The following is a 9528-nucleotide window of genomic DNA, read 5'->3' on the forward strand; positions in this document are numbered from 1 at the left end:
AATAGCTGTCCAAATAAAAATGTTTTAAAAATAATTTAAATAATTAATTAATAGGTGTTTTAACAAATAAATAAAATATAAAATCAATGATTTTTTCTCGATCACGATCACTTAATAATCTATAATAAAGCGTTAATAATTAATACATTAAATAACAGGTAGTTTTAGCTTAGCTATAAAGACTATGTTTTGTGATCTTAGGTCACGAGTTTGATTCTCGAGACACATTCTTTTATAATTCACACTTTGTCCATTAATTACATAGGATTGCCACTGCTCACAAACAAGTTTCCAGAGGATGGGAACAAGTGTCCTCTGCGTATTATAACATGACACTGCGATCGCCAACCCGCCTGCCAAGAGTCGCGATTATGGCAAATATGCCATAATCCCCCATCTGATAATGCCATAATTCTGCATATGAGTGGCGATTATGGCATATTTGACATATGGGGAATACCCCCATAGACATCATTAGGGGAGGCCTAGGCCTTACAGTAGGCGTCTACAGGCTGAAACGACGAGATAGCTATAAATAACAATAGTCTATAATCACGATAATTTTTATAATCTTGTTGGAATTAAGTTAAATACTTTGGAAATAAAGGAAGAGAAAAATCAAATATTTGATAAAGAAGAAATCTAATTTTGGCAGCATTTTAGTGAATTAAAAAAAAGGTCAAATAAATTAGAGGAAACGCCTCAACTAAAGTTTGATTTAATAAAGCTTAAGGTTTGAGACCCTCAAACAAAGGCCTTTGTGATGCTTAAACAGACCCCTGACCAACATGAGCCTGCATTGCTTTGCTCCGGTTAATTATTCAGAGCTTCGGTTGTTTATGCGGAGGCTTATCAGTTTATTTGAAAGAAGAACTTTATAAAACATGCAGTAGTGGGATGCTAATTTTTTTTTGTGTTCACTGCTTAAGATAGTCTCATCAAATTACCTTTACAATTTAAAAAAAATCAGAATTATATGATAATTGTTGTATACTGACGTACTATCACTTACCTCAAAACAACAAGCTATTGCGACATGTTTATCATTGCACGCTGTTTTATATTGGAAAAAATATTGCATTAGAAAAATATAAAGAGCACTGAACTCTTTTGGGCATGACCTACCACTTGACCTGAAAAGAATCTACTGGTCTTGAAACATATTAATATAAAAAGTTATTCTTTTGGTGCATGATTTAATGAAAAATATTTTAAAAGGCTCTCAGGATTGCTTATAGCTGATAAAAGTAATAATAAGCTTTCTTGTGCAATATAAATGTTTGAATTTGTAACTGCCGGCATTATTCTGAAAACTTGGATGAAAAATATATGAAGAGAAAATAGAGAACTCGAAATGTTTTTTTAAACGACTTTTGGAATGTTATGCTTTTTGTTAATATTTTTATAACCGTGTCAAACGTCCATAACCATGTAGCGCATTCCCCCGAGTCTTGTTATTTCGCGTTTTAACCGACATGAAAACGATAGCGGTTACATCTCGTATGTTTTGTATGCGACATTAATTTTATCTTTGCAGTATTTTTAGAGGGCAGCTTGTTTCATTAAGGACGATTTATGATATCTTATATAATTTCTGTATTTTTGATAAATAAATGATTTTTAAAAATATTTCTGTTAATTTGCCTACTAGTCTATTTATTGATAATATAATTTTATTTAATAATTACTATTTGTGATATAGATTATTACTTGTCTAATATATTATTGATGAGAAAGACATAATTAATTTAGAAAAATTAAAAAAAAACTGTACGCAATTATCAATAAATAACGTTAAACCAACGTTTTTGTAGAAATTACCAAATAAAATTTTGAAATTTATTCGATTGGATCCACTAAGATTTCAGATGCTATTAAGAAAGTTATTACGAATGCGCTTGTTTTAACAACAAAGTTCTAATACTTAAGAATTATTCCTTAAAACTTTTGTACGGAACACTGGCGAGTTTTTTTTTAAATACAGGTATTTATAAGCAAATAATTATTTAATTCAAATTTTAATTTCCGTCTGTTTAATAATTGTATCTTCATACTTAAATAAATGATAGTGACCGACTTAATACAGCGGATTGGAAAGCTGTAGAGGTAATGACTAGGCTTCCAAGCGCACAGAACAGATAGCCACACGATCTTCTGAGACCATGGACTGGCAATCGCAGCGAAGGATGTAAAAGGTTGACAAACAATCTCTTAAGATCTTCGGAAGCCGCTGGAGACACTGTTTCCAACTGGTCCTACAGAAAATCTCTGGAGGAAACTAATATCCGGCACTGAACATGAGTTTCTTGATGAAAGATCTTTCTCTAAGTTTTTTGACCAGCGTTATGAAACTAACGCGTGTCACACAAAATCAGATCACTATTAGGAACATCAACGCGTAATGTTCCCTTAACGATCGCGCATTCCGTGATCATGAGTGATGACTTTATATACATCTCTCGGACTTCACTAATCTATGAAACTTTTGGCTTATTCATCTTTAAGCCCTTGACCCCGGTGTGTATTTTTGTTCCCTTAAATTTTAAAATATGCTTGAGGCGATGTATTCGCTGTTTTAATAGACAGAAGATTCGTCGCGCACACATTGCGATCGATAAGGCCGTTGAAAAAGTTGAAATGTGGAGTATAAGTATTTAAAATCGATTCAGACTCATGCAACGAACGTCTTGCGCTGCCCTTAGTAGGTTGCGGCTACGTGGTTTCCACTCCAATACTTTAAGGCCTCAACGTCCATCTGTTTTATGCGCTGTCAGGCCTGCCCACTACATCTTTAGATTACCACTTCAACTCATTATTTGGTTTCATCTCTTAGCATCAGAGAACGGGTTAGAATGGGTCAGTCTTTCGCTCATGACACGAGCATCAGTATCAGACGTATCAAAAAGATTTAATAGAAAATGAGTTATGAAAATATCTTTATAATAAGAATTAAACTTCGTTGTTCTTATGTGTTTCAATGTCACGACGCAATAAAATGGCAGCTGTCAGTAGTTTTAGGTTAAATTGGCACGCTACGCGCAAATAAATTCCTTCTACAACTAGGTCAGACCCGCCAAAGTGACGCTATTTTGATAGATTGCCTGAGATGACTGAGCGTTTTGCGGGGAAGTCTAGAATCAGACCAAATGTAGCTTGTTAAGAACAATAATTTTAACCGTGTTTCTAAAACTACTATATAGGATGATTAGTTATTGTAAAAGATTTAAAAGGATGAATGTATAGCTGATTTGATGTCAATTAAAATTTGGTACACTAGTTGGTATGTATCTAAAAATCAATGATTTCAGAAATAATAAGTAAGGTTTCGAAATTCAAATTACTTCATTTTAAAACTAAGTATTGTTTACTATCTGTCCTTTCAGACTTTGTAATTGAAGTTATTGGTTATTTGCATTCCAAAAGAAAAATAAAATTTTCACAGTAATAATTTATACAGGTGTTTGGAAACTTGTGTAAAATTTTAAAATATTCACAGCTTTTTGCTGTCAAATGATCTGTACATTAAACTCTTTAAAACCTTTAGTCCTATTACCAATCGTCTTGTATATATCTTAGGTCGTTTTAAGAATGTAATGAATAAAATACTTTGGTATTTGAATACTACCTCCAATTCATTATCCTTGTTAGAAGTATCCTTGCCTACAGTTCATTGTTTGATTTTTGTATTTCAAGTTACATGAAGACAGTTATGTTATTGTATACCTTTCTATAGACTTTATAAAGTAATTTAATTCAAGTGAATTCGTAACATAGTACAATAGTATATTATATGTAATTATGTTATTGTATTAAGAAGTAAATCGGCCCACTACCACTCTTATATTAGAGTTTACTTGAAAGCGTACCAAGCATTTCGACTTAACGTATCTGATCCGCACAGCCTGAAAATGAAGCCATCTGCAGTTTCCTTATTTTCTGAAAAGATCTCTTCAGGGTCTGCGTGCCTCATCTTCGGTAACGTAGTCGCTTTATTTTAGACGCGTTGGTGGTCAAACGCGGACAAGAAAATGTTAAAAATACCTCTTGTTCATACAAATTGCTATGTTGTATATTCGTAATTATATTATTTAAATTTAATAATTAATAAACAATTTTCTCCTTCATTGACAGTGTTAAATTTTGCTTTGTCTTCATAAAATTACATTTGTTGGCAACAATGTTTTTAAATAATGTCATATTATATCATGAAATATAACGTATTAAATAAAAAAAACACTAAAATGCTTATTATAATCCTCTTATAGTGTGAAGGATTTTTATGTGATTAAGAAGCTTGGGAATTAATGTATATACTACATTAGGGATAATGTAAAAGTAATCTTTGAAAAATCTGTTTGTGTGTTGTGAGCTCTTTCCAGATCAGTGTGCGTTTGGAATCCTCGTAGCGTTAAGGTATAGGATTATAAAGGTAAATCCATTACACGGGTGCATAATCTGTTTCTAGTTTCTATGGGGTCAAATTGGGTTCCACTTGGATTCTTCTTATGACATACACAAGTGTTCACTGAATGTACAATAAACACAGTCGGTTTTTAAAATTTTAAAAGTTTTTATGTAGATTTACTCATATCCATAGAAATTAAAAATAACAATTAAAGTTTGAACACCAATAAGAATATTTTTTACTTTGTAATACTACTTTTTTGTAATAATCATGAATTTAGCTTTTAATCGGATTAAATTAAATTTTAATTAGTCAATTGTTCCGCTATTAGCTATTAACTTTTTAGTGTATCTCCATAAATACATCAATTTACGCTTAAGCTCATAACTTGTTTACAAAAAAGTTGTCGGTACAGTAAAAATTAAAGCAGAGAACATTTTTTTTTCTCGAAAATCACGATTTACGTATTCTCTCCGTACACTTTTACTGCTCCTATGCAAAGAAATTTGCCTTGTTCGCATCATATATTGAATACAATAGAAAAGAGAATAACAAATGAGCGTATAATAACTCAACGGTCAAAAAAGAGGCTTAGTTTTTTTGTGTTTCGATTTGTATAAAGTGTTTTGAAGCGAGGAAAAGTAGTAGTTTTTATTTTAAAGACCCTGAGTAAAACTAAATTAAACTCAATAATAATACTGATTTTTAAATAAAAAAAATATATTGAGTATTGATCAAACAAAAAATTAGACATTTTTCTTTATATATTATTCCAATCAGGGAAAAACATTTTTAAAATAATTTACATGGTGTTTTTATATTTAAAAAAATACTTGTAAAAATTTTACTACCTATTCAAGTAAATAATATATAGACACAAAAGTAACGATACTATAACAATAATTATTTTATTAATCATATACCATAGATATATTAACATGATTGTTATAATAGTTGTAAATAGACAATATCAAGTTCACTCAGAGAGCAAAATTCGGAGTTTTGAAAATCCGCAGAGAACCTATAAGCTCGGAGAATTGCTCTTATGAAGTGGCAGTGGATCTCGCTGGTGCATCTGATGGTCATAGGGGCTGAGATGTTCCCGACTGGCGACCACGAGCTGGTACACGTCGCATGGGTAGGTCCCCCACGTCGAAATTGTTAAGGCCACAAGAAGTAGCTGTATGCGGGCAACACAAGACTAGCCATCGAGGCGATCTTTGGTGGAGAATTATGACTTACAATCATAAATAAATCTTTAAAAAATTGACTTAATCTTCATAACAAACTGATTTAGAGTAAAAAGTTTTAATAACGAATAACTCAATCATGCGCATGCCTTTTATGAAAATAATAATTCGAAAAAACCGTCCGACAAATACACTCTTAAGAGTGCTGTCTTAAAAGTCCAGATACAGAAAAAAATAAGAAAAGGTAACAGGAATTTTAATTATTCCTTTAGAAAAGTAGTGCCGATCGGAAATCGACCTGGTAACCCAGTTGCAGAGGTAATAGAACATGCCGACAACGTGGAAAAGGAAACCTTTATACGATATATTAAAGGTGTCATAAACGGGCGCTTTTATATATAATATACTAGGTCTTGCACGCAACTTCGCCGTTCCAATTTCGATCGCTTTTAAATATATCTGTAAGTTATATACCGTTTGAATTTGTCCTTTGCGTGTTGACGTTAAACCATTTATAAATTTATGATTTGGACAATTTTTACGGATAAAAGTCGAGTTTTTTAAATAAAAACGTATGTTTCTGTAAATAATCTACCTTCCTAATAGTGATTTTGTTGAAAGCTGCCATTTTGCTGCGATTGCAAATTATGATAAATGAATCCACAGCTGTATTCGTCGTGGTGTAACTTTGTCCGTGCCTTGTTTGTAAATGGAAAACCTTACCCTTTCGAATTCACAAATTTCAATAAATTTTATTTGCACGTTTTTTATTTTGAAACACAGTCTCAAAAATGGTTTTATTAATTAGATAATTATTAACATGAATTAATCAATTTTTGGTGATTAAACGCATCATCTGCCAGGACGGAAGAAGTAGACAAACATCAAGCCTTTTTTTGGCTAGTATTTCGTGTGCGTATTGTTAATTACGCCTTTCTTTAATTCTCCGCATACCGCTGGCGTTAACAATCTCTAACAAAATTTTGTTGAAAAGATGAGTTAATCGATACATTTTTAAACCACAAGACATCTTTCTTAAATTTAATCTTGTGGACGCTTAATATATTTTACATATGGCTACATACCAATCCAAATGTCTTAATTAATTATCTATATAATTCGATATTTATTTCCCATCTAATGGAAAATATAGATATGTAATCTTTGCTTGCTGTTGTCATCTAAAATGGTAATGTATATATACATCAATAATTACGTGCAATATATATTATGATGTATGTTTGTTGTATTTGATTAACTTTATAAAAGACAAAGATAACTGAAGTCATATTGAACTAATTTTATACACTGACGTTTTTTTTATAAATAGAATAAAAAGTTGACGTTTCATTGATAACACAGGAAAATAGTAGTTTACTATGATATTCATATTAAATAATACAGTTTAGGCAATAAAATTATTTTTAAAAAATTAAATCGATTTTTTGCATTATATTCATTAAAATTGCTTTTGAGATATTTAAGAGTTTATATTTAAGTACTGGTGTGTATATAGACAGTGTTGATCATTATTGGACACAATGTGTATGTGCTGTTTCAATATTTTAAATGTTGTAGCTAATGTCATAATTGTTATTTATTATATTGAGTTACTGATATTATTTATTAACCGTTCCATTAAGCTTACGTTAGTTCGTAATGCAAAGAAAATGTTTTTTTTTTTCGTAAAACAAGAACAATTCATTTCAGAAGATGTTTATAGAGTATGTTTGTAGAGTATGTTTACGATACAGTAAACATACTCTGAAGTAGAATAACATACCTTTTTGTAGTACCTGTATTTAAAATGTATTGTAGCTATGTGCTATATATATTCGAAAGTTACTGACATTTAACATTAAATAAGAAAAAAGGATATTTCATACATATTCAAGTAAAAAATAAGAGGGTGAACACAAAAATGGCAAATTTAATTTAGTCGCTTCTTCCAATTCAAACTATTCAAAGAATCGAAGTATACTTCTTGTAATAGTGGATATTTTGTTTGTAAAATTGACATATTCAATAAACAAATCTACTAAATTCGGTATTCATATATCTTTTTCAGTTTTCGTTACTTCATTTTATCTTAGATTTTTAATTTTTCTTTTGGAATACGTCCAAATTTAAATGGAACTTTCGATCACAAACAGTCTCTAGCAAGGCAATCGATTTCTAAACAATTTCTTGATCCCTCGTTATTTGTGGATTTGAATTTAAAGTCCATCAACACCATATCTACCCCATCTACGTCCACAAGAATACAGATATATATCATCATAATAGTTTACATTTCAGGTTAGAAGTGGTCTTGTATACACCTCGGAAATTCTAGAAGGCGCTAGCCAGTTCCATAAGCCTAATCCATAAGGTTTCAGTGGCGATCAATTCTTTGCGCTATGTGACCTGCTCACTGCCATTAAAACTTGCCACTTGTCTAATTAATCTTGTAGAAAAATATTTTATGATATTTCCAATAGACACGTAGTAAGAGACCACGTAGTTAACGCAAAAATATTATATTACGCCTGAAATTACTTAATTTAGAAGCCTGAAATCTCATTTTCGTGTTTACATAAATATATAATCTTCGCAAATAAATTTGTAAATTATTCCTCAACGTCTGACAGTCTTTCAGTTTTAATAAGTCGTAGTGTGGGTTTGTGCGCATGCGGAGCTATTTAACGTTATTTTACTAGATTCAGCGTACTTTAAATTAATAGAAGACGATAATGTTTATGAACTATTGCCTCTTAAATGATCTGAAGCAAGAAATACTAATAATTCTTAAAGTAAAAAGGTAACGTGGTAAGCCAGAGATACCAGGTTTCAGCTTTTTCAATCTTAACAGCAAGTTTACAGTCGCATAAGTCGCATAAAGCACAAGTCATGTAGATCGAATCAGGAATACATGCCACGGAGTGAGCAGCACAAAAGGCTGGTTCCTACTACCTTAAGGTTCTAAAATGTAGATCATGCGGCAAATGTGTGTTGCACGTACGTTAAAAAAGTGGACAGTTATCCATGTTAAATTCGACAGATTCAACTGGATGCAAAAACTAGCCACCAATCCCGTTGAAAATCTGTTCCAGAGACCTATGTCTAGCAGTAGACATGATATAGCTGAACTGTCTATGATGACGACGAATATAAGTTATTTATATCGTTTATATTAATTTATATTAATACTAGCTGATCCCGCAAACGTTGTTTTGCAAAATAAATAAAGTTTTTAATTAACAAATGTAAGATAAGGGTTGATCGTAGAGGAGTGAAAATTTAGGTTTGTATGTATTTTTGTATGCTGTATCATAATAAAATAAAAACCAAAAAAATTGTCTAAAAAACTAAAAATAAAATTTAGGGGTGGACCACCCTTATCACTTAGGGGTATGGAAAATAGATAGTAGCCGATTCTCAGACATACTGAATACGCATGTAAAATTTGGTAAAAATCGGTCAAGCCGTTTCGGAGGAGTTCAAGTTCGAACACTGTGACACGAGAATTTTATATATTAGATAGTTTACTAAAGCAAAAAAATAATTAATTTTTTTTTAAATGTGATTTTATTTATTTAATCTATATAAAAATATAAGTTATATCGGTTATTGAAAAGTGAAAATGTATTTGTTCATAAATTACAATGTCAATTAAGCAATATAAATAAACACATTAATGCAAAATTAACTTTGAGTAGTTTTCTCAAAATAAACTAAATATTATTAAATATTGATACATGTAGAGATCAAAGGGCGATTCCATTTTATTCGTTTACATGTACTTATTTGTTAATATACTGTAGAGATTTTATTCAGTTTTGTTTCGAATAGCGATCGCTTGTCCCGGTACTTTACCTACAATATATCAAAGGGCAGTGAGCAAGGTACGTCATTTATATTGTTGTTATTCATTTTACAAAGCGTCCATTTCTG

This window comes from Battus philenor, unplaced genomic scaffold (genome assembly GCF_028537555.1).
Source record: "Battus philenor isolate CCGP_79_NKW_IND1 unplaced genomic scaffold, ilBatPhil1.0.hap1 SCAF_28, whole genome shotgun sequence".
NCBI lineage: Eukaryota > Metazoa > Arthropoda > Insecta > Lepidoptera > Papilionidae > Battus > Battus philenor.